At 35.1% G+C, this 27,607-nt stretch overlaps 1 long non-coding RNA gene across 8 annotated transcripts; it reads left to right on the top strand.

The window, feature by feature from the left end:
• The first annotated feature begins 8,665 nt into the window (after positions 1-8,665).
• Positions 8,666-27,156, top strand: LOC145109358 (uncharacterized). Of its 8 annotated transcripts, XR_013708974.1 has the most exons (5): positions 8,666-9,029; positions 9,620-9,741; positions 9,818-9,997; positions 12,160-12,272; positions 12,514-12,785. It is a non-coding gene; the product is annotated as an uncharacterized LOC145109358 (long non-coding RNA). The 8 variants fall into 8 exon arrangements; XR_013708969.1 differs by having other exon boundaries at positions 8,666-9,741; positions 9,818-9,980; positions 12,514-12,787; XR_013708967.1 differs by having other exon boundaries at positions 8,666-9,741; positions 12,514-12,787.
• The last annotated feature ends 451 nt before the right edge of the window (positions 27,157-27,607 follow it).

Below are 27,607 nucleotides of genomic sequence, written 5' to 3'. Positions count from 1 at the left end.
TAACATACAACAAAAAGTCTCAATATTTTATGATGGTGTTAATGTCATGACAAGGCAGCTCCTTGATTCTCAAGGACCACTAACTAAGAAAAATCTGGGGGAAGTCAAAGAGTTGGTTGAAGAATTTGCAAAGCATTCTCGTGAGTACCACAATCCAAGGCTGGATGGAGTTAAAGGAAGCGGGGGTGGACAATCTGTAGACATGGTTGCTGTAATAGCCATGCTTGATACTATGGATAGGAGAATGACAAAGATGGACTAGACAATACATGCTATTAGAGTTGGGTGTGAAAGGTGCAATGGTCCACACTTGACCAAAGACTGCCACTTAGATGATAATGGGAACAGAATAGCTCAAGTTTGCTACTCAAGTGGGGATAAATATGATGAAGGCTGGAGAAACCAAAGAAGGAGTGGCTTCCATATGATGAATACAAGAAGCAAAAGGAAGAAAAATATAGGCAGACAGGTCAAGGCTTCTACCAAAAACAGCAACCACCAGTTAAGAAGAAAGTTGACTTGGAGAACATGCTAGTTCGTTTTATGGAAGCTTCTGAGAAAAGGCATGATGATACTGATGCAACACTAAAAGATCAATTGAAGATGATGAAAGATCAGAAAGCTATAATGATTGACCAGCAAGCCCTATTAAGAAATCATCAAGCATCGATCCACAATCTCAAAGCTCAACTTGGTCAACTAACAACTTTGATAAACGAAAAATTATCTTCACAATTCCCCGATAAAAGACTCGATCCCATGTCATGATGATCGAGACCGAAGAAGAGGCGATTTCTGAGTTCCTAGAAGCATTAGAAGAGGAGCCAAAACCATCTGAACCAAAGCCGAAGAAGACAAAGCTGGAAAATAAAAATTCTGCTGAAACACTAGACTCATGACGTGAGCCTTCTATGCTCACGACGTGGGCCCAGTCTGAATAGAAAATTTCAGCAACTATCCCAGCTTATCGTCCTCTTTTACCGTTTCCGTCCAGAGCTAATATTCATCCACTGGAATGACAGCATCTGTTGTTTCTAATGCACATGAAGGGTATTCCAATAAATACTCCTTTTCTTGAGACCTTATCTAAAATTCCCGAATATGCGAAGTTCATACAAGACTTAATTGATACTCGTCAACAATTGAAGAAAAATTCTAAGGTGATTCTTAGTGAACAAAGTTCAAGAGTTGTGTTGGGAGAGTTACCAAAGAAGATGGGAGATCTTGGACGTCTCACTCTTCCGTGTGAATTTGGTAATAATTTAAAGACATATGCTTTAGCCGATTTCTGGGGATAGCATAAATTTGATGCCTTTCTCATTTTATAAAAAGCTTAGTATTCCGAAATTGAAGGCTACAAGAATGACCATTCACATGGCCAAACGTTCAGTGACACAACCCAGGGTCATTGTAGAAGACATCTTAGTAAAAATTGGGAAATTTGTTTTTCCAATTGATTTTGTGGTTATGGACATGAAAGAAGATGTCGTGTTCCAATTATTCTTGGTCGCCCTATATAAATCCAACTTCTTGGGTAAGCACACCTGAAACAATTGTCGGTTATTGGCTTCGATGGATTTGCATATGTGATGAAAAGCACACATGTATGGTGCACATACTTACTTTTTTTCTTTATTATTTTAAATATTCTTTTACTCTTTTGTGAATGTGAATACTGATGAATATAAGTTTGTCCAACTGAGTAGGCTTAATTGGATTGGAGCTTAGGCATAGGGCAATACCAGTTACTGAAACAATTGTCAAAGAGACAGTAAAAGAAACAAATTTTTAAAGTTTGCCCAGTATCTGTTTGTTTGTTTTAAGTCCTCAATTGTCTCAAAGTGAATCTATTTAACCATATTATTTGGTTTCAAATCGAATATGGAATTATATATTTTATTTAGTTTTAAATTTATGATTTACCTTTTAATTTGGTCGTTGTGTCTTTTGGCAGGGGCACTTCAGTAGCCGAACAGAAGTATGCATTCCATGGTAAGAAGACGTAGTGATCACATTGTAAAAGGAGATTGAAAGCCTGTCTTAAGGTAATATGGTGATGATAGAAACAATGACTTGGTCTTAAAGTAACTCATAAGGTTGTAGGATTCCATTTTCATTTGGATGAGATGATTTTGACCTGCAAATGGACAAAACATTTTATGTTTCGCATCATTAAGCCCTAATGGAAGTGTACTTTTAAGTTCTTTTTTTTGTCTATTGTGAATTTTAAGGTCTGATGCTTAATGTCGATGTCAAAATATGTATTATTTTTTTTGTAGCAAGTCAGGTCTGATGCAGTTGTAAAAAATGCTTTAGGGCTAATGTTTTTTTGTTATTGTTTAAATGAATTAATTGAGGTCTGATTTTTATTGTTTTTTTTTGTTGTTTAATGTCTATGTGTGAAGCGATCAGTTGCACAGCCTCGGTATGCTTGGGATGGTGAAACACATCACAGGTTTGGAAGAATTATTGAGATAGAAAGTGATGGTCTCCTGATAATTGTAATTCCAAACAATATCAAGATGATCCTTCTGACTTGGAAAATTAGCGGACTTTAAGTAAATCAACAAACACATCTTTCATAGTGTGTTAAGGGGATTTCATTTTCTTGAAAAATTATGACTTATAAGCGAATTATCTGATATGTAATGACAGGTTGGAGATTGGTTGGGAGTTAAGGCTTCCGTGTCCTCACCTAAATACACGTGGGAGGACATAACCAGGAATAGTATCAGGTTTAGAGGAAGATGGTGACATGGGAATTGCCTTATGCTTAAGAAGGCTCTAATATTCTAACTTTTTTTTCATGGATATTTTAGAAACTTATCATCGATGAGGCTTTTGGTGGAAATACAAAAGTAAACTGCACACACAAATCCTATGGTAGCCTTGGGCTATAGAGTAATAAAGTAGAAACATCTACTACAATTTACTAAATCATTTATAAAGAATTTGGTACATATGATATTTTAGTTTCTTTCTTTTTAATTTTTATTTCATGGATTAATGTTTATTTCTCTTTTCAGGTATGTGTTAATCAAAATGATGTTGATCTTCACAGTGGACCATGCTTATTGGTGAAAGATACAAGTTATATGCATTTGAAACATAGTTGGAAGCCTCTCCTAATTGGATACCATATCCGGACGATTTTGCCCCTAATGTTTTTTTTGTCCCTGATGTTGATGTTAGGGTTGGTTAATTCCATTATTTTGTTGCTTTGCCTCTCTCAATTGGACACCATTTGAGACCTTTTTGCCTCGGATGGGGAGCATGATAAACATATGTCCTTTTAAATGGTGTTGTGTTCCTAGTTATAGAACATAATAGTTCTTAAATATTTTTTTTTAATCTTTTTGTATTTGGTCCAACCTCTTTCCTGTTAAAAAAAACGTATTTATATAGTAATTTAAGGATTGCTCATCCTGTTACCACTTCAACCATTTAATTTCTCAAGTGGTGTATATCATCAAAATGAACAAAAGAAAATAGAATTTACATGTATTTTGGTGCAATTCTTCAATCATTAAAATAAAGTTTTTTTTTAATCTTTTAACTATTTAGGCTATAAAAAGTTTACTTTTAAAATAATGGAATAAATCTAAAACATTAATGGAAAAAAAAATTAATAGTTAATGTAATAAATGCAAAATTATGTTGATTTAATTAAAATATGATAGATGGTAACATAATACATCCAGTTTGTATATCATTAAAAATGAAAGGTTCATTGTTTTGTAAATGTTTTCTAAACATTTATTGCACGGTAGAAATAATCCACACTTGAAACTAATTTAAAAAAAAAACAATTCGCAACCGTCGTTTAGACTACTTAATTATTTATGCTTTAGAACCAGATTTACCAAAAGAAAACTATTCACTTAAACGAAATTTTTTACCATCCACCACCTGCCGAAAGGAATGTAATAGCTAAAAGTAAACTATTCTCATAGGCCACTTATATAACAATATATTCCCGTCAAAATGAAACAATTCATCGAAAACAAGATAACTCACACCCCCCCCCCCTATTCACACACGTCGCTTAGCGCGGGTAAACGACTAGTATATATATATATATATATATATATATATATTCATCGCCAGGGTCTTTTCCTAACGATAATCACCTACATCGTATAGACAATACTATTTCAGGGATTTCTCCCCCACACTACAAGAAAAAGCCAAAATAACTATAGAAAAATTCTATAGTTAAAACATGATATTCTGTAGTTAAACATGATTAAAGACGGAATTTGCTACAGAACCATGCTATAGCAAAATTCTTCGTTAGTAAAGGTTTGTTACGGAATCTGTAGGACCTTCGCAACCGAATTTGCAACAAACTTATTCTGTAGCAAAATAGCTATGAACTATACCTGTAGCAATGTCGTAGCAAATTAACTACAATTTTTTCCATAGCAAGTCTGTAGCAAATTAATTACGACCCGATTCGTAGTTAATCCGTTGCAAGTTAACTACAAACTAACCCCGTAACTAATTTCCATAGAAAATCCACTATCGATAATAACTTAGCAAATATTCCATATCGAATTTATGACGACATAATTCCGTAGCAAATATTTCGTAGTAAATTTACTAGAGTTACTTCCGTAGAAAACTTACTACAATACACTTATGTTGCAAATATGTCATAGTATATTTATCACGGCCTACTTCCGTTGCAGAAAAAATGTGACATAATAGATTCCATAGCAATTCAGCTACATAGTACTACATAAAAATATCTGTAGTAACTCTGTAAAAATATCAATAGCCAAAACTGGTGACATCATTAGTTCAAATACATACAAAAATGAATCAATTTTATTTCCAAAGCAAATTATAACAAAATCAACATTATGTAATTGTAATAATAATTTATCAAAAATATTGTAGAAATCCTATGTGAAATAATAACAAACATTTCTAAGTTACCGAAAATATTGTTTGCCGGTACAAAATATCACTGAAAAATAAAGGTTGCCACAAAAGAAGACCATTCTTTGCGAATTTCATCAATATCAACATTCGTGTATCCGTCTTTGCCACCCCCAACATGAGAAAAAAATTATATTGCACTATAAATAGGGAAGAGCATGAAAAATCATAGGATACTTAGAAAAAAAACATGTAAGTGAGTTGACATCATATACTAACCATCAATTTGAAAAATAAACATAGAACGATCCTTTTAATTTGTTTTTTATTAGAGCATTGTATTTTCAAATAAATGAAAGTACATTGTTGTTTCTTGCATGCATGTAACCTACTGTTTCAATTATATAATTTGTCAAAGCATGCTACCTTACATGTTATACTTTGTTAAATTCTTGAAATTAGAGGAATGTAATAAAATAAAGACAAAATTGCAAAAATGGTCCCTGTGGTATGCATTTTTTTGGGGGGTTTTAGTCCAAACCTCAACTTTTTTTGGCTTGATGGTCATTTTGAGCTAGTTTTATTGCAGATTTGGTCCCTTGGTAAACTGAAATGACTTTAATACCCTTGGGTATTTATTTTCTATTTCTAAATTCATTTTTTTAAAGTTTTAATAATTATTTATTCATTTTAATAATTAAAAAATGAAAGGGCCCTCTCTCCCGCTCTCTCACACACACATGGTCTTCTTCTTCTTCTTCAAGAAAACTCACATCTCCATTAACACCGAAAGTCATCTCAGCCTCCGCCACCACCGGCGACAACCGCTCATACATACACACACGAGACAACCTCTATACACTTGATTGTTTCCTCCTTTACCAATAATATTCTCTAAAAATTTAACCAAATCGTCATTAACCAGAATATAAATTCATATAAACATAAAAAGGTGAAATAAACATGATGAAAACAGTGGAAGAAACAAATCGGGCTTGAAGTTCATTGTTGCTGCTACAACTTTTTGATATTTAAATAATCTACAACTACTCGAGAATTTTTCATGAAGACCCTTGAGTTCTTCAGGTAAGCTTATCTACAACTACACTATCACTCAAATCCGAGTTTGTAATCTGTAACAATTTTCTAGAGGACAGCAACATAGAAATGATGGGCTGGTGGTGGTTATTCATAATGATCGGGATGGTGTTGATGAAGCCACCATTAATAGTTTTAGTTGCTAAAAAATCTGCCATAGATAATCTTCAAAAAATAAAGCAAAATCCCCTTAGCTGCTACCTGAATCATCAGAGGAAGAAGAAGATGGCAATTGAGAATATGATTCCAGCTTTATAAGTGAAGCCTCAATATTTTGAAATGATGACCGTGATTCTGATTTCCATTAAACCTTAATCAACCATAAATCTAATCCTCTTATTCATTGCTTTTGATAAAACTTTTGCTTATGCAGGGTTTGGAAGAAAGCAAGAAGCAGGAGAAGCATGATTCAATCTCCATTAAAAAACCCTAACTGACGCCCTCATAGATCCACCCCTCCACCCTTAATTTCATTTTTTCAAATGTCTTAAAACTATTTCAAAAGAAAAAAGAAAAAAGAAGCAAAACAAAATTTAAAAGCTTTTAGCAGCTTTGACAACACATTAAATAGGCATAAAAACCAACAACGTTTAAACATCAAATGGACAGATAACTAGATACGTGCATATAGAGGCCTTAGAGATGAGATTGTTGAGAGGTGGACTCTTCTATCAGACACATGAGAGATTGTGAGTGAAGGTTTCAGGCAATGAGCGACTTCCATCTCTAAGACAGCGACCTGAGGAGCGGTTAGGGCTTCTTAGTTTGTACTCTTTAATTTTGTTTTCTCAATTTTTGTGGCTATTATGATAAAAGTTTAGATAGAGAGGAAATCGTGGGTTTTTTTTTCAGATTAGAAAGTTTCAAAAAATTTATATTTTCTTCGATTGTTGTTATGTTTTGATTTATAAATTTAGATTACGTTTTGTTTGGTTAAAAGAATTTTAAGCAGTTCCCTCTCATTCTCTCAAGATATGGGCACGTCGTCTTTTATTTTTTTAATATTAAAATTTTGGTATACGAAAAGAGGATCTGGAGTATTTTGATTGCATCATACACTCTCATATTCAAGAAAAACTGCTCCTATGTAACGACACAAGTAAGTGGGGAGCTCAGATATAGCGTCACATGTGTATTTTTTTTTAAAACAGTTAACACTAATTTAATGATTCTAAAGCAATAATATTAACATTGTACTACATAATCGGGCACATGAATATCAGCTGCGTTCAAACATTCCAAATTATCTAACCAATACAATCATCAGTAAATTCCAAGTGTATTCAAGGCTTTTTTTTTACAAATGGTGAAACTTTTATTTGAAACCATGTATTTGTTTATGCAGGTATAGGATCACTATAAATCCGTAGAACCACAAAATGATTTTATCTGATCATTCATTGGATGAACCGGAGTTGGAAACATAAAACATTAACAATAACACTCAACATTTAGGAAGCAACATATGGATGGGAAATAACGAAAGGAAGAAGAGCAACACTCAAAATTCATTACCTAATGCTCTATTGGATGGTAATTCAGTTTTATGAGGTAAAAAAAAGGTTTGTTGTTCTGTTCCTTATGTTATCAAGCCTAGAAATGATGTTTTTATCATGTTTTTTTGGAACAATTATGAATCACAGTTGTCTGCACTCTGTTTGCAAGAAATGTGGAGTAATTTGGAGAATAAAACACGGAGATGGAGCTATTCGCGTTATGAAGACATTCTACAAATTGAAGATGACATTTGGGGAACAAAACATAGAGAATGAGGTTAACAAAATGCTTTCTTATGCAATCGAACTTTTTAAAGGGTATATTTGTCATTTTCCGTATGCTATCTCATTCTCCTTTCTTTGTACATTCCATCAGATGAGTTTGAAGCTAATGTGGATTTTTTATTGAGCAGGAGGATATAGGTTCCAAAAGTGAGGGCAAATCAACAAAGGTAACATTTTTATTTTCATTATACCTTTCATCAACCACTCATTTAGCCATTGTAATATAAAACTATTGAATGACTTTTTATTTTATTAACTTTTACTTTAAAAATAAAAAATAAAAGTTACTGCTTTAGTATGACATGGGTATTAGTTAATAAAAAGAAAAAAATTAAATGATGATGCTTTTAACCATTGAAAACTGAAAAATGTTGTATTGAAAGCTTAGATGATTTGTTGTCTTATATAGAGTAGAGTAGAGTGGAAAAGAATTGAAGCGAATAATTTCAGACGAGACCTTTTTCCAGATTCTAAGCAATAGATGCTAAAACACTATAATTATATTATTGATATATACAAATTAATTGGATAGATAGATAGATTTTTCTCCCATTAACTCGACAACCTAAATTTCAAATAACCAGTTATTAATGCCAAGATATTAGAAATTAAATATACTATATATCCGACCAATTAATTTGTTTAGTTTGTTATACATAAAAATACATTAAAAACAATGATTTTGACTATTTTAACCAAGGTTGTACAAATCAGGATTAATCGTTTTGACATTCTCCAACCGACTAAGATTAGGGGTGTTTGGCGAAAATTGATCAATTTCGGTCAACGACGGGCTTTGCGGTCAACGACGGTCAACCAAAATCAAAATTAGTCAATGGTTAAAGATGGTCAAAGTAAAAAAAAGAAAAAAAAAAAAAGCTACAAAAATGATCTAACCCTAATTCTCGTCTTATTCCAATATTCCGTCCGCCGTTTTCTTTGCTTTCTCTCTTAAACGAGAAGCGTGCCTACCAGCGACGCACAAAGCATACACCGGCGAGACGCACAACGGAAGCCGATGCCCAGCATACTCCGGCGACACGTGAAGTATTAAACGCAAGTTGATATGTGAAGTCTATCCTTTGTCGCTACATTCTTGTTTCTGATTTTAAGATCTTTTTCTTTTCTAGCTATAACATGATTTCTGACATTTGATTCAGTTGCTGAACATCCGTTCTTGAATAACCTAAAATTGAGATCGTATGTTAGGCATGTGTCTCAGACTCTCAGGAAGTCGAAAATTAGATGTATGCGTGAAAGGATAATGTATGTCAGCTCTTATTTGGATAATTTAAGGAATATTATCTGTTATGAGAGTAATTTGTCCCGAATTTTGTAATTGGTCGTGTGGAGCTGTAACATTGTGAATATTTATGGTTCCAGTTCCATCTCTATTTTGCAACATTATGTTTGTTAATTTTGTGTGATTTCATTCCCCAACTGAGAGAGAAATAGAGATATAGAAAGCAAAAGATGGTTGTAATAATCTTATTTAATATGTTCTCTCTCTCAAGTTGGAAGGAACAAAGTATTTTGTTTTAGGTATTAGTTTTTCAAGTATAAGCTAATAGTTTTTCAAGTATAAGCTTCATGTTTATATTAGATTAAAAAGAAAAGTTAAAAAAAGTTAATTCTCTCTTTCTCCATTTACATCAAATAGGTCTTTTGAAACATGAAAAAACATTCTTTTGCTTGCTTGAAGCCGTATGAAGGAAAATCATGATGATTATTGTTACAACTGCACTTGTTTTTATCTGTTAGTTGCTATAAATTCAATCTTCGATTCCTATTAAACTTGTAATGGTGCTCTTTTGTATGCTAGAAATGGTCAACCTTTATAGCATTTTTCTTTGCAGGATCTTACAAGATGTCATTCTTGAGTTTAACCACAACAACCCCGTCTACGGGATCAACTGTAGTACAAGAGAATCTTAATCACAAACAACTCACAGATTTATGTTTTAAAAAACAGATAAGGGTAGATGAAAAAGGGATTTATAAAATATGTTAAGATAGATAAGGGTAAATGTGTAATTGTTGTGTTTTTGTTGCAGGTCTAACACAATTGGTGTCTCTAAACTTATCAACTTCTCAAGTAACAAGTGAAGGATTGCAGCATCTAAAACCATTGAAGAAGTTAAAATCTCTGAGATTAGTGTCCATTAAAGTGACTGCAAATGATATAAAACAACTCCAGGAATTTGACCTTCAAATCTGGTAACCTTTTGTCCTGAGTAAGCATTCATGGATTTACTTGATTACTTTATTATTATCTTTTTATGGTAAAATTCTCATTTGCAGTCACAATTTCCTGGACCATACAATTAACAATAATTAACAATTCTCATCGACCAAATTGTTAATCGTGCACCATACAATTAACGATAATATATTATATTTGTGTTATTAAGTGGACAATTATCAAAATAATTTAAGCATTCATACAATGCGAATAATACTAAGCACTTACAATCAACAATTACCTTATGATTTTCATTTGAGGGTTGTGTGATGACTGCCTGATTCGTTACTACTTCCATCAACATTGTCACAGCCATTACATTCTACCTCAAGTAATTTCATTTTAAATTATTTTTTTTGATTCGTCGTTTTTATTTGAACTTGTAATTTCTACTTTTATTATTAAAAAAAAAGGCAAAATACAAAGAGACGAAACACACTTCACCATTTTAGCAAGCAAATGAGTTTATTTCATCTCAAGTTTGGATTTCGGGTGGTTTTTTTGGTATTTTAATCTCTTGTTTTGTATTTACATCTTTCAAAGAATATTTCTGTCAACTATTATTAAATTCAGTTAAGTATTGGTTGATGAAAAACAAGTTACACATAAAAATAAAAGTAAATTGCTATTTATTGCATTTAGCCAAATCTTGAGCTATAAATAAATAGCAACATACTTCCATTTTTATGGTTTATAAATATATTATAATTAAAAATATTAAAGAGTAAATAATGTTTAATATAAAGACAACGTAGACAACAACAAAAACATATTATATTGTTTTTTTTTTCATTTTAAATTGTCTAAATTAAGGAAAAGAAAAAAAAAGGTACGGATGACCAAATTGATCAAAACAATACAAAAAATGGTCAAAATGATCAAATTGACCACAATAGTCATTTTCACTAAAATCTTCTACTTTGTGTTTTCAGTTTTCGTATCACTGTCCAAAAGCACAATTTCAAGTTCAATGTCGATCCCAAATTGTCTCAACTGTAGAATTTATTTTAATTGCTAAACGGTAGAATTTATTTTAATTGCTAAACGGCCAGGGTTAGCATCCTTTTTACAGTCAAAACCACCCCTGGTATCTGCAAGTTTTTCCACCTATAAGATCACGTTTAAAAAACATATTAATAACATTTTATATAAAAGAAAAAAATATACCTACAAAAGCACGTTTAAAAACATATTGGCCAAAATCAATACCATTTGTTTTATCTTTGATGAATTTTCTCATGTCCCTTGACTCGTTATGAGAATTAGATCATTTGCAACTAAAAAAAATTATGATATATTATAAACAAAACTTTTAAATATTATTTGTTAACAAAAATACTTACTTCCCGTCCTTGACAATAGCACCAGCAACAACTTTATTATTATAATTGCATTTTCCATCTTCTGACAGGGTAGGTCACCACTAAGAGTTGAAGCTGTGTCTGAAATCTCATTTCTACATAAAATAAACATTTGACAAATTTAAATACAAAAATATCAAATAAATTAAAAAAAATAGAATTTACTTACATGATCTTAAATACTTCAAAACTGTCTCTATCAAGTAGCTTCGTAGTGATTTTTTTTTGCTGCAAACAAAAAGAATGTATTAGAAATGACAGCAAGACGGTTAGACAACTTAGGAGGAAGATATAAGAAAGGTGTAAGATGAACAAGGAATCAACAAGCAGCAAGGGCACAGGAAGAGATGAGGGTCATGCAAAGAGATGCTAAAGATGAAAACAAAGATGCTAGAGATGTTGAAGAAGTTGGACCAACTTTGTATTGAATCTCATCGACTGACTTTCATCCATGTTGCTAACCTAGATGAGATTCAATATAGAGTTAGTCCAACTTCTTCAACATCTCTAGCATCTCTTTGCATGACCCTCATCTTTTCTTGTGCCCTTGCTGCTTGTTGATTCCTTGTTCATCTTGTACATTTCTCATAGTTTCCTCCTAAGCTGTCTAACCATCTTGCTGTCATATCTCATGCATTCTTTTTGTTTGCATTAAAAAAAAATCTCTACAAAGCTACTTGATAGAAAGTTTTGAACTATTTAGGATTGTCTAAGTAAATTCTGTTTTTTTATTTGTTTTTTAATTTTTTTGATATTTTTGTATTTAAATTTGTCTAATGTTTAATTTATATAGAAATGAAATTTTGGACACAACTTCAACTCTTACTCGTGACCTACACTGTCGGAAGACGGAAAATGCAATTATAAGAACAAAGTTGTTGCCGGTGCTATTGTCAACGACGAGAAGTAAGTATTTTTGTTAATAAATAATATGTAAAAGTTTTGTTTATAATATATCATAATTTTTTTTAGTTGCAAAGGATCTAATTCTCATAACGGGCCAAGAGACAACAGAAAATTCATCAAAGATAAAACAAAAAACATTGCTTTTGGCCAATATATTTTTTAAATTTGCTTTTGTAGGTATACTTTTTTTTTTCTTTTGTATAAAATGTTATTAATATGTTTTATCAATGTGATCTTGTAGGTGGAAAAACTTGCAGATACAAGGGGTTTTGACTGTAAAGTGGATGCTACCGCTGACCGTTTAGCAATTAAGATAAATTCTGCAGTTGAGACAACTTAGAATCGACATTGAGTTTGAAGTTGTTATTTTGGACAATGATACGAAAATTGAAGACACAAAGTAAAAGATTTTAATAAAAATGACTATTGTGGTGATTTTGACCTTTTTTGTATTGTTTTGATCATCCGTACTTTTTTTTTTTGTATTCCTTAATTTGAACCATTTAAAATGAAAAAAAACCAATATAATATGTTTTCGTTGTTATCTACGCTGTCTTTATATTAAATATTATTTACTATTTTTTATATTTTTAATTATAATATGCTTATAAACCATAAAAATGCAAGTATGTTGTTATTATTGTATATAGCTTAAGATTTGGCTAAAAGTAATGTGTAACTTGTTTTTCATCAACCAATACTTAACTGAATTTAATAACAGTTGATAGAAATATTTTATGAAAGATGTAAATACGAAGCAAAAGATTAAAATACCAAAAGAACCACCTAAAATCCAAACTGGAGATGAAATAAACTAATTTGCTTGCTAAAATGGTGAAGTGCGTTTTGTCTCTTTGTATTTTGTCTTTTTTTTTTTTTGAAAATCTATAACCTGGAAAACTCATCATTTTTAACAATATTAGATACCATCAGATCTCTACTATTCTACAAGAACATGAAATGATTAAAAAATAGAGATTTCACAGTCCACATACCTTTGTCAAAATCATGAAAGTCATAACCATACAAAATTACCATGTTCTCCATCAGTATTGTATTTAGCCTACTGAAAGACACAACATTCTCAATTTTATAAAAGGTAAACGATTTCAATAAAAATTAGTTGTAATATAATAATATTTACGACAAAATTGCAAAAATGTTACCTGTGGTTGACAATTTTGTGTTTTTGGTCCAAAATTTTTTGGAGGTGCACCAATGGTCCAAAATTGAATCTTTTTATTGGTTTTTGTCACTGTGCACTTAAAAGGACGATTATGTTCTTATAATTTGTATTTTTTGTTTTCTTTAACTGCTAATACATAAATCAATTTAATTTACATTTTTTAACTTAAAACAAAAAAGGCCCACCCACCCCATTTCTCTCCCCCCCCCCCAAATCTCTCACTCTCTCAACAAAACACACACACACACACACACACACAAGAAACATATCATCCTAATGGCCGCCACCATCACCACTGATTGCTACCACTGTCCGCCACCATTACCAACGTCCACCACAAACATCCAATACCACCCTCACCCCCATCTTTCCTTCCTTGTACCGATAAAAACTCCCCACTGGTACTACCTTTCTTATCAGAGTTTTCCCAACCCAAATGTCGCCGCCACCATCTTTCGGCAATTAGGGTTTTCACCTGCCAACACTACGACCGCCAGGCACCGCCATGGTGCTGCCGAGCACCAACAAAAACACATCTCTCTTCCCCCTCTTCCTTGTCACCCGACGAACGACCACCCCACCACTTATACCACCATCGCCATAGTTTATTTGCAGATCTGGAGCACCACCATTTTTTAAGTCATCGCCAGAACTAGTATTTTTAGCCTTCGTAACCGCAAAACATAAAGGGGGTTTCGTTTATAGGTAAGAACACCACCACAACCTATGGTCGCCTCCATTCCACCCCTGGCCACCTGTTCTAGCCGAAAACACCATGACCACCGAGACATCCCTCTACCAATAGCTATCGTATGTGGAACGGAAACAATCTGGTGGCTAGGGTTTGTGTAATGGAAAACATCATCGCCAGTCTCGTTTGTAGATCTTGAACAAAGGGGCGGCAACGAAAGGATGACGACGACGACAGATGGCGCTACAGAACCCTTATGGCATTACATTTATGCTACTAGAGAAGACGAAGGGACAAAACCCTTTATACTTGATCATCGGTTCATAAGTTGCAGCTTTTGGTGCCTTTAAAGGAACTCTAGGGAAAGGAAACCAAGATAAGGTCTTTTAGGGTAAGGTTAGGAGTAATTTTTTTTTTGAGAAATTGGTGTTTACGAGAAGGAACTTTCTTCCTGATAAGAAGAAACACAAAGCTGAGGTTGATTGCAAGGATATAAAATTCCAAATGATACCTACTTTAGTTAGGGGTATTATGGGAAACTCATAAAACATAAAGATAACAAAACCAAGTTGTGTGGTAGGAAGAACTTCATTATGTGCAACTGTGAGGAAATGCATATTGAGTGGCTTGGTCAATTACTAAGAAATGAAGTCGGTACATTAATTATAAGCTTCGAAATTCAAAAACAGGGGTTTCATTTATTTATTCTATTTAACATTGTGACATGTACTCTTTTGAAGTACTTGCTCAACGAATTTCTAATTTTCACGTGATTAATCCAAATACGATGTATCGGTCAAGATGGTGGTATGGTGGTAGTGTGACGATGATCCTTAGGTACTTGTACTCACATAAATGCCCCAACTCTTAATGTAAATGGATTTAGAGAAATAGTGAGTCTTAGAGTTGAGGGTGATTTTAAAATTGGAGTTGTTTGACCTTATGATGGCTGCAAAAGGTGCAGATGGGTATGGATTTTACAAGGTTGATATTAAATCCACCATCATCATAATGTTGGTAGTCGATGCCAATAATTTTTTTTAAGTTTAGTGACTTTGGGAATGTTATGTTTGTTGGGAAGAACGATACCACACTGTACCCCGTAATTCGCCTTTTTTGCTCCCCTGAAATAATTAGAGTTGGCTTGCGATTATCTTGTTGGTTAGTGTATATTGTTTGTTGGAGCTTTATAATGGGGATGTTTTGTTTTCCAGTGCTACTACAAACAATGATATGCTTCACCTTAACATGGAACTCATGGAACTCGTATTATTAGCAGCAACGAGATTTATTGTGTGGCATGTTGCTAATACCCTTCCTGATGACAAATAGGAGGGGGCAGAAGTGTAAGATTTTGTAGATCAAAGGAAGAAAATTGAGGAAATCCTACACAAATGGAAGTGTGTTGTTAGGGTAGTGAAGAACCTATGGGAGGACCCAGTGTCTAAGTATTTGCCCTCATTTGTGATTAATGATGAGAATGGGAAGGTTGTTGGTACCATTGTTGATGTTACTAATAACATGAATGTGGTGACATATTATCGGGAGCATGTGTCATCTATGGCAAATACTTCCCTCACATAGATATAGTAGAGCAAGTGGGTGTTATATATGTGGTGATCGTTTTGGTGATTGTAGATTGTGGTGATGTCGTAGATCAAGAGGTCTCCTAGAAGAATTTGGATGCTATACATCATTTTAATTCACCGTGAGGACAATGTGAAAGTTGGGGCCGCCAATATTGATAATCCCCTAATTGAGTTTATAGCAAGTAGGACAAAAGCCGAAAGAGTGACATCGGATTCATTCATGTTAGCCCAATTGTGGGTAGCCTACTTCTTGTCTTGCTAAAAGGGATTAAGTAAGTTTGCTTATATTGCATGCTTTATCAGTAATAATAGTACTATGTTAGCAAGGGTAGCATTAGTGTCGTCTGGTATGCTAATCTATGATTATTATCTACCTTTATGAGTGATTGTTGCCTTGGAAATCTGTTAGTTCTTATGAGATTTATGGAGGGTCTATCAATGGTTCGTTATTGACTAAAACCAAAAATGAACAAAAAAATTGGTTTTTTTTTTTTTAAGTTTTGGAAATACCAAAAAAAAAAATTTGCTTTAGGTTTCTTGTTTTCCTATAAAGTTTTAGGGTTGCAGTGTTACTATAGCCATATACATTGTTAATAAACTATCATCATCATGCTTAAATTTCAGTACACTTCATGAATATCTTTACAAAATTATTATATCATACTTTCGTATTAAACTCATAGGTAGTTAATAGATTTTGCAAAAAAACTTAAATCGTACGAAAAAACAAAATTACAAGGGAAAAAAGGTCCCATAACAAAAACAAAAAATCAAACCGTTTTAGAAAACCAACACTCTCGTTTTTGATTTTTTTAAAAACATAATTCTTTCAGTTTAATGTGGTTTCTTATATAAAAAGAGCGGGAAAAAACGAAATACCAAAATTTATGTTGTATTCTAAAACCGAAAATTTAAAAGTGAAAAAACTAAAAACTCAAAGTCAAAAACTAATTTTTTTTGGCTCGGCATTGGTTTTAGTAATCAATCTATTTCACATCTAGTGGTTAACAAACTTTCGCCCATCAAACAAAATAATTATTAAAAGGTAAATATTTGAATCTTCTTCAAGATAATAATTTGGTTTTAGTAATTGATCCATATCTTATACACTTGAGCACAATAACTTTCACGGGAGTCGACTTCTAGCATTTTAATCCATCAAATATTAATCAAACAAAACTGATATAAGAAGATAATAATTGGTGATTATAAAACAAGTCATAATATGCATACCGTTTTTTCAATTTCCATCCACTTTTCTACAAGTCTGCGGGTGCTCAACGATGAGAAACTAGATCCAAAACGACAAATGGCTTTTGAAACATTTGTCAAGGCCTGATCTAGGTCCTTTGTTCTATCTAGGTTTATTGGTCTGAGAAAACAATCAATAGAACTTTATTATACATAAGATTCCTTTTATATCAGTACAAAATCGGATTAAGCAAGCATCTCAGTACAAAATTAAATTCATCCCACTAGTGGGTCATTCACATTGACAGGTTAAAGAACCCAAGAGAAATCAAATTAGGGTGGAGATTCACGTGTCAAGAAAGAAATCGAGAGCCTGAAAGGTAATAAGTGAGAAGTGAAATGGTACTTACCATGGTGCGTTTGAGAGAAGCGAGAAATCAAACAAAAGTCAAAATCAAGGGAGTCGTGTTCTTTCAGTCGAGGACTTAGGGTTCCTGCCTCCTCTTCCTCGTCGTGACTGAAACCTGCGAAGTGAAGGGTAATGCTAAAAAAACTCCAATGAGGGTTTTTAATACATATTTTTTCAGGAAAGGGTAAAGTGAAGATTGTTTCAGAGAAAAATGATGATTTGAATCCAAAGCTGATTGAAGAAGAGATTGAAAAACAAAAGAAAAGAGACGATAATCTCACTGCTTTAAAAGCAAAATGGGATGCTGAAGAAGCTAAAGTTAAGAATGAAAAGGAGGTTCAATACAAAGATCATTATCTCTCACCTTGTATCTCTTTCACTCACAACAACTTCCGATCTCTTGAACTTCATTGTAATACCGAAGAGAAAAACTTTTGTGAAACACTTAAACAAACGTTAGTATAAGAGTATAAGTTGCTGAATAAGTTAATCTCAAGGGATCACGTAAGCTCAACAATAATAAGTTAGAAGAGTTAGATTGTTAGATGCAAAAATGTAAAATGCGAAAATGTAAAGGAAATATAAATGACAAGAAGTTATATCAAGTAAACACCAAGTTGTTTCATAACAAGATTTTCATTCAAATACATGTTAGTATACGCGAACAACTTAACGTGAAGAGGAACTCGAGAGTTCATATAAGATATAGATATATAGAGAGAATGATCTTTGTATTGCAATGAAGTTCAAGAGATCAGAAGTTGTTGTGAGTGAAAGAGATACAAGGTGAGAGATAAAAGAGATGAGATAAGGAATTACATCAAGGAGTCTCTGTTTATAGTGTCCTGAAAAAATACATGAATAATAAACTAATACTATTCTACTGACTTTAGTGACCATGCAAGGTTCATTGGATAAAACTATGCTAACATGTTAAGTCAGTAATGCAGATCATTCTTCTCTTCGGTAGGAGTTATGGTTGTAGTTCACTTCAGTTCACAAGACATCTTCTTTAACTTCGGTTGGCAAGCTTCAATTGAAAATGCTACCCTAATTGAAGCTTGCCTACCGAAGTTAAAGAAGATGTCTTGTGAACTGAAGTGAACTACAACCATATCTCCTACCGAAGAAAAGAATGATCAGCATTACTAACTTAACGTGTTAGCATAGTTTTATCCAATGAACCTTGCATGGTCACTGAAGTCAGTAGAATAGTATTAGTTTATTGTTCATGTATCTTTTCAGAACTCTATAAATAGAGACTCCTTCTTGATGTAATTCCTTATCTCATCTCTCTTATCTCTCACCTTGTATCTCTTTCACTCAAAACAACTTTCGATCTCTTGAACTTCATTGCAATACAAAGATCATTCTCTCTCTTTCTCTCTCTCTCTCTCTCTCTCTCTCTATATATATATATATATATATATATATATATATATATATATATATCTTATCTGAACTCTCGAGTTCCTCTTCACCTTAAGTTGTTCTCGTATACTAACATGTATTTAAATGCAAATTTTGTTATGAAACAACTTGGTGTTTACTTCATATAACTTGTTGTCATTTATATTTCCTTTACATTTCCGCATCTAACAATCTAAATCTTCGAACTTTTATTATTGTTGAGCTGACAAAGATCCTTGAAATTAACTTATTCTGCAACTTTGTTCAAGTGTTTCACCAAAGTTTTTCTTTCAACAATTGGTATCAGAGCCAAAGTGATTGTTTTTTATACAAAACTCTGATTTTGAAAAGCCTTCTATACCACTGAAGCTCATTTTCAAAAAAAAAAAAAAACAAAAAAACAAAAAAAAAACAAAAAAAAACAAAAAAACATGGCACAAGCTTTATCATTAAATGTTTCCAACAGTATTGGTGGCTCTAATAGAGCATCAATACTTGTTGCAAGTGAGTACCACCATTGGTCACAAAGAATGGAAAGGTATCTCAAGATGCTCGGTAGAGATATATTGAGGTCTGTTGAAGAAGGACCACATGTTCTTATTCTCAATCCCGTTCAAGCAGATGGTACTCAGGCACGACAAGGTGGAGGTCAGCCAATAATGAATCGACCAACAAAAGATGATCTTGACAAAATGGAGAATGATACCATAGCCTTCTATGAAATTTCATGTGGTGTGGCTCCAGACAACTTTGACATCATCATCAACTAAATACTAGATTTTATTGAATTTTTTTTTATTTTTTTAGGCTCACTTTTTTGGTTTACCACAGGAGTTTTACAAGTATAGCTTGAAAGTAAAAAAATACAAAACTATATACAACTATAAGTAGAATCTAAGTCTAACCCAAACAAGATGCCAAACGAGCACAACTACACTAAGGCTAATTCGAGTTCAAGTGGGAAAATGTGTCTAAATCATAAAGTAATGAGATATGATATGAATTGTAGCACTTAGACACTAAAGACCTCAAAATAGCATAATCTAGTTTTTATTCCTTTCTTTGGGGTTTGATTGTGGCTTGTGAGAAAAATGCAAGTGAGGGACTAGTCGGCTCGAGGCTAAGTTGTCCCCCTACTTATGCCACACTTGACATGAGTCGATTCATATGCATAACTACTTGCACTCTCTCCCCACGTATATATAAGAGAAGAAGCAACAACTGAAAGTCCCTAAGAGCGATTCTTATTTGTTATGTGAGTTTCCAAAAGAATTGTATTTAAGGTGCGTCGTGTCTTTCAAGTAAAGATGTTCGGAGATAAGAATAAAGAGGTAACAAAAATGCATGAATGTTTATGTCCTAAGCTAAATGTCATGCATAAATAAAAAGAGAGAAAGAAAAAAATAAAATCTTTTTGGAATTTAAAAAAAAAATGAATGCAAATTAAGGCTAAAATGCTATGCAACCTAAATTAAAATGCATGAGAAAGCAAAAAGAAAAAGGGAATACCCCACCCCAAGTAGCATTGTCCTCAATGCTTGGGGCGAGGCGAAAGTACCTAGACCGGGGGATCGGGAGGAGGATATGGGTATTGGGGGTAGGGGTAAGGTGGAGGTGGAGGTGGATAAGGGTGGGTGGGTGGTGGGTATGGATAGGGAGGGGGAAGTGGGACGTTCTGGAAATGGTTTTGGGATTGGTGTCACCCCCACATATGGTGCATCTGCTGGGACATGATTTGGTTGGAGACGCAAAGAGTCTCGAACTGTTCGACAAAATTGGGGGGAAGCGGGTAATATCCGGGAGGTGCTTGGGGCTGGACGTGCTGTAGACCATGGGTGGGCTCATCGCCGGGCTCGTCATCCACATACATCTCGTCATCATCTTGATCCTGGAGCGCATCCTCATTGACTGACTGAGTGATGGTCCTCGCAAGTCTCCACTGAGTGCGATCGTGGAAGGTGAAGTTGGTGACTCGAGGGTCGGGAAGAATGAGATATCTGACCCCTTGAGGACAATACCATGTGAAACTGCTCATGTTCCTACGACGGATGTGATGCATGTTTGTGAGAACAAGCTCATCCAAAAGAGTTTTATTGTCAACAGGTTGGTATTCGTCTGTGAGCTCGATGTCAAGACCGCGGGCTAAAAGGGTGACAAATCCACCAATGCAAATATCACCGGACGCTTTGGTTCTCATGAGTGCGCATTTATGGAAAAAGAACGAAGCAAAGTCCGGGATTGGTGGGTTTTCACGTCGTGTCATGCAACAAAGGAAGAATCTCGTTTTTTGTGACCTGACCGGCTTCTTTTCGGGCAAAGACAGCGCACACCAAGATGCGATGGGCAATACGAAGGCACGGGTGAATGATGGAGGTTGCTTTATCCCGACCGGCACATGAAAAGATACCCCCGGTGATCTCCGTCCAAAAGGTCTCATGGTTGAACTCGGCAGGTAAGATGTGGAAAACCGTGGATGTGTTCGAAGAAGGTAAGCCCAAGTTGTCGTTTATTATTGCAAAATCAATATACATTCGGTCCCCCAGAAGTTGGAATGCGGCTTTTTTCTTGTCGCTATCATACCCGCAATCGGCAAGAAACTCTCTAGTAGGGAGCTCGTAAGTGTGCGCCATGAGATTGAGAAGGTTTTCCCACCCGATGTTACGGAACAATTGGGTGACCCCCTCAAGAACCCCTAATGAGATAAGCGTGGATTTGCACACAAATTTGGTGGATGCAACCTTTCTAGGCAGGCTTTTCATGTAGTTTTCGGCCGCCTTGGCATCCCGAAATCTTGGAATGTCGGGTGCATCATTTTGATTTCTAGCTGGGGCTTTACCTCGGGCGGCAGCCGGGCGTTTTCTAGACGTGGACATGGTCTACCTGCAAGAAGAACAACAACTACACGAATCCAATCCAAACAAATGATGTTTTCAATTCAATTTCCCAACTGACTCGCTATAGACTTCTAAAACAATTCAAGAAAAATCAATGCAAGAAACGTTTCCTAGACTCAATAGATGCAATACCATACAAATTGTTGTTCTAAAACATGCATATAAGTCAAGGAAAGAATGCACCCGTTCTTTGAAATTTGACAATTTTGCGCGCGAAAATTCGGGACTTGAAAATCTTGCAACTCTCCACCCCAAGCTTAAAGCTTCGTTCAATATCCCGTGAGAAGCAATCTACCGCGAAAACCCGAGAAATCCGGTAACAGCTTGAAATTCCGGTGAAATTTTCCGGCGAGCTTTGAGAGATATTTTTAGTGGGGTTTGTAGCCTTGTCCAAAAGGAGCACAATGGTGGTGTCGGAATCGCGAGAGGTGGCCGGAGTTGGCCGGAAAACGGCCGGAAAGTGGCGGTGGAGTGGTGGTGGCGCCCGGAATTCCGGCCACAGATCGGACCGGATTTTGGGTGGGGTTTGTAGAGGATGAAAAATGGTGAAGAATGGCGGTGGTCTCGATAAAATTCCGACCGGTGGTTTGACGGGAAACCGAGTTTTAGTGGTGGAGATGGAGGTGCTCTAATGGAGGTTAAGGGGAAGGAAGAAGAAGTGGGAAGGAGGAAGGGCCGGCTGGAGACTTATGAGGGTTAAGTTGCGGTCAAACCTGGTCAAGACGCGGTCAACGAAAGTCAACATCTCACGCGGACGGGCTTGCGAGTACACGCTGTCCGCGTGAATAAACCTGGAACTATTCTGCTTTGCATTATTTACACGCGGTCGAATTTAGAGATGGTACGCGAACCGTTTTAATAACCCACGCGGACGGACACTTTAGGGGACCACACGCGGACCATTTGTTTATTAACGCGGACAGGCCCTCGAGTACATGCGGTCCGCGTGAATACTGTTGCAATCTTTCTCAATTTTTGCTCTTGACCAAAACGAAAACCGGGCCTTGAAATCCGACACTCTCTTAATGCAAGAAAGAAGAAGAAGAAGTGTGAAGTGCAAAAAGGATCTATGTACGACTTTTATTCAGAACTAGAAAACGATGAAAACTTTAAGTTTCCAAAAATGGCCTTCTTTAACGTCTTTGGCGAGACGTCGTTCCCTTTCGATTTCAGTATACCGGGGCATCCAATTGGATGACATCTAAGGCATTTGTGTTAAAACCTTCATAGAAAGGTTTCAAACGATGTCCATTGACTTTAAAGATTTGCCCTGTTTCTTCACTCTGGATCTCAACCGCTCCGTGCTCAAAGACTTTTAGCACAACAAATGGACCCATCCATCTTGACCTCAACTTTCCGGGGAATAATTTCAATCTCGAGTGGTAAAGCAAAACTCTATGTCCCGGCTCAAAATGCTTCCGGGTAATGGACTTGTCATGGAAAAGCTTCGTTTTCTCCTTGTAAATTCTTGAGTTCTCATAGGAGTCATTTCTTAACTCCTCCAACTCTTGAAGTTGAAGCTTCCTATGCCTTCCCGCCTCATCGATGTTGAAGTTGCATTGCTTGACCGCCCAAAATGGACGGTGTTCCAATTCCACGGGAAGATGACATGGTTTTCCAAAAACCAACCTAAATGGAGACATTCCTATCGGGGTCTTATACGCGGTCCGATAGGCCCACAAGGCATCATCAAGCCTTGAACTCCAATCTTTTCTTGAAGGATTCACGGTTTTCTCAAGAATACTCTTCACCTCGCGATTCGAAACCTCTGCTTGACCATTCGTTTGAGGGTGGTAGGCGGTAGAGACACGATGGGTCACGTTGTACTTTTTTAGCAAGGCCTCCATCATCTTGTTGCAGAAATGCGTCCCTCGATCAATAATCAAAGCCTTAGGCACACCAAATCTCACAAAGACATTAGATTTTAAAAAGTCAATAACTGTTTTGGCATCATCCGATCTTGTGGCTTTGGCCTCAACCCACTTAGAAACATAGTCAACCGCGAGCAAGATGTAAACGTTGCCAAACGAAACGGGAAATGGGCCCATGAAATCAATCCCCCATACGTCAAAATTTTCACAAACAAGGATTGGATTTTGTGGCATTTGGTTCTTTTGCAAAATGTTTCCCATCCTTTGGCACCGTTCACAACTTTTATAAAACATATAGCAATCGCGTGACATGGTTGGCCAAAATAGTCCACATTCAAGGACCTTTCTCAGGGTCCGGCTAGGTCCGAAGTGTCCCCCACAAGCAAATTCATGACAAAATTGTAAAATGGATTATTGGTCTTGTTGGGGCACACATCGCCTAATGATTTGATCGGGACAATGTTTCCACAAATAAGGTTCATCCCACACATAGTATTTTGCATCACTTTTGAGCTTGTCTTTTTTAGCACGTGAAAATGTGTCGGGATACCTCTTTGTGACCAAAAAGTTAACGATATCGGCATACCAAGGAGTAGATTGAGTAAGGGAAAAGAGATGCTCATCCGGAAACTTGTCCCTCAACGGGAAAGGTGTTTCATTTGAAGTGATCCGGCTTAGGTGGTCGGCAACAAGATTCTCACATCCACTCTTGTCTCGTATTTCCAAATCAAATTCTTGTAACAATAAAAATCCAACGGATGAGTCTAGGCTTTGCATCTTTCTTCGTCATCAAGTACTTAAGAGCTGCGTGATCCGAATACACAATGTGACAACCGTCAAATTTCGGTCAAGTCAAAGTCAAACAAAGTCAACAAGTCAAACCGGTCAACTCCAATAACCCTTGTATGTTAGGGTTTACGTTATGTAATCACTATACAATTCGCTATTTTAATGAGAAATCATCATTTGGAAAGTTCATGTGTTTGATTTTCCTTAGCCTTAACAGTGCTAAACAACGAACCAAAGCGATAAAACACTATTGCACAATCATCGGGATTGTGTACGACACTAAAACACAGTTTAACGGGGTTTACGAACCTTGCGTTGTGAAGCCGGACACTCAAATTAATCACAAACGAAACCTCTCTAAATCGTTTTCACTCTATCTCTTTCTATTTGAAATCTCTCCCAAATCTCTCCCAAATCTCTTTCAAAAATTACTTTAACTTTTTGTAATCATTTGGGTCATATCGACCCTTAACCGGGACAAAAATCGCTTGAAACGGGGTAAAAACGGGTAAAATAGCCTTAAGGACCTGGAACTGAAGCTTCAGGACCGAAGCCTCTCATCCGAGGCCTCGGATCCGAAGCCTCTCATCAGGACTGAAGCTGAAGCCTCTCAGGAGACCGAATCCGAAGCCATCAGACAGCAGCCTCGCATGCGAGGGTCCAAATCCGGCCTCCATGCGAGGGGTCTCGATGACGGCCCATTTTTACCGGTTTTTCGACTACGACTTCGTTTTAACTCCGTTTTTCATTATTTTAACGTGGGATTTTCACCCAAAACTTTATTTTATAAACTAAGGCCCCAAAATATATAAATCTCCAAGGTTTTTATAAAAATATATTAAAAGAATTAGTGGTTGAACTAATTATTGAGGGAATATTTGCTTTTCCTTAATTTATGGCAAAAACAAACCACCACCACCTTACTCTATGATCAGCCACTCTTTCCCACTACCCCTTGTCTCCTTAGTGGACCTTTACACCCAATCTCTAGCTTTTCTCACGTTCTAAGAGCTGGAGGATAGATCCTCTCTCCTCATTCTCCATAAAGTTCTTTCATTCTACACTTAGCAACCAAAGGACACTCTCCAAAATTCTCTCATCTTTTCTCTCAACTTCAAGAACTTCAAGGCTTTCTTTCTTCAATTAGTAAGTATCTTCATCATTCATATAATTATTACACTTCATTCTACTCAAATCATTGATATCTTACACAAATTCCATCTTATTCGGTGTTAGATTCTCGAATCATCAAGACATCTTCTTAGTGTTCTTGGGTTGAATACTTCCTCTCTCTCACTTTCATCTACTGAAACCACATAAGGTGAGTTCATACCCCTACATTTACATGTTTTCTTAAGTTTTAAGGGGGGAATACAAGTAAAATCATCAAGAACACAATTAAACTTTTTCTAACAGATTACATCAGAAAAGATGGACTTTAATCACGGACTGTTTTGGTCAACTTAAATATTTTAGTTTTCAAAACTGTTCCAGGTGCAAGTAGTTCAAACTCTTAGCTTTAAAATGGCTACTTGCACATCTCCATATGATGTTTCTACAATTTATGGTGATTTTTACAAAACTGCCTGTCATTTCAGAGGCAAACCCGGACCAATCTGTGATTATGAACATTTTCACCTCTGTTAGAGATCACTAAAAATCATGATAAAATTTACGAACAAACTAGACTCATATTCCAAACTCTCAGAATTTGCGGATTTGGATTTAGAGCTTTGATGATTTTTCTATAAATTTTCTAAGAACAGTAACAGAAACTGTATTCATCGAAAAGTTGCTGTCAATTTCATTTCACCTTGTAACGTGTTGAGCAAGGTGTATATCTTTATGTAATTATATGTTATTGCAATATATGACATTTTATCTTAATATTTAGACACACATCAGTTTACAAATTGATTTGGACATATAAAATATAAAGAATAACAAGTGATTATAATCAAAGTACAACCGATATATTCAAACATTTCATAAACTATTTTGGATATAGTTTGCATACATTACTACGTACTACCCTTGGTTGATAAACTATAATAGGTATAGTTTATGATACATTACATAACACATACATTTAAAAAGGGTACATTTATACAAAGGATATTTTCATTAAGCAAGGTACGGCCATACGGTACCAAGTTTTCATAACACGTAATTCTGTTAATGACTTTGTGAGACATTTACTTCAAATTACCATTAAGTCCTGTATTGTAACCAGAGTCTCCTTGAGGGAGAGCATGATAGTTGTGTATAGATCTATATTGGGTTTGACAAACCCACACCTAAACTGCATGCAACAGTTAGACCGATAGGTCTGGGGTGACAAATGTCATAACATTTCCGACGCCTGAAGAACGTCGTTTTAGGCAACCTTGGTCATAGTATGGTTATAATAAACTCACATAAAGTATTAACAAACATTGGAATTTACGGGAACTTCATTAAAATTTAACGAGTTTATGTCGATTTAAACTTGCATTGTTTTACTATAAATATGACAAATTACTTGTACATTTCGGTCTTTGGGTTTTAAGACTACATTTACACATTAAGGAAAATATTGGATTTTCTAACACAAATACTACTTTTACAAACGAAAGGCTTTTAATAATACCAAACAAAAGCTTATGAACTCACCAACCTTTGTGTTGACACTTTTTCAAACAACTTGTATTCTCAGGAAATCATTAAACAGGTAACCAAGTGCTTTTGAGGATGGGGCGCTAAGGCGTCTACTATTTCATATTTTGTCAACATATTGTAATTGATTCGTAAACATGTAATTCATACAATGATGTCACTTTTTCAATTATATATATGTTGGTTGTGTTTGCTTCAATTACTATTACAATTGTTGTTATGATACTATACATGAAGTCCTCCACCCCCGGACGTTTCCGCCATCCTTGGTTTGGGGGTGTGACAGATTGATATCAGAGCACAGTTTATAGTGAATTAAGTATATCAAACCACATAAGATATACAAACTATAAACACAATTGGGACTAATAGTCTCTGATTTGTGCATTTTTCAAATAAATATACTCTTAGAAAATAAATGATTTTCTTGATTAAAGTATACATACATACATTACATGCTCGCATGGTATCATAACTAGCGAAAACATAAAGCAAAAGAAGAAGAGTTGAACATTTTGAGTATGCCTTAGTATATGTGGATTAAATCTGGGAAGGATATAGCCTGATCAACTATATCTGTCCGGGAATTGACTTGCATATACCGGGGGATGGTCAGGATGGGCAACAAATCTAACAAACCTAATAACACA

This window comes from Lactuca virosa, chromosome 4 (assembly GCF_052849685.1).
Source record: "Lactuca virosa cultivar CGN04683 chromosome 4, Lactuca_virosa_CGN04683_v6, whole genome shotgun sequence".
NCBI classification, from domain to species: domain Eukaryota; kingdom Viridiplantae; phylum Streptophyta; class Magnoliopsida; order Asterales; family Asteraceae; genus Lactuca; species Lactuca virosa.
This window is presented reverse-complemented; position numbering and strand designations above follow the sequence as displayed.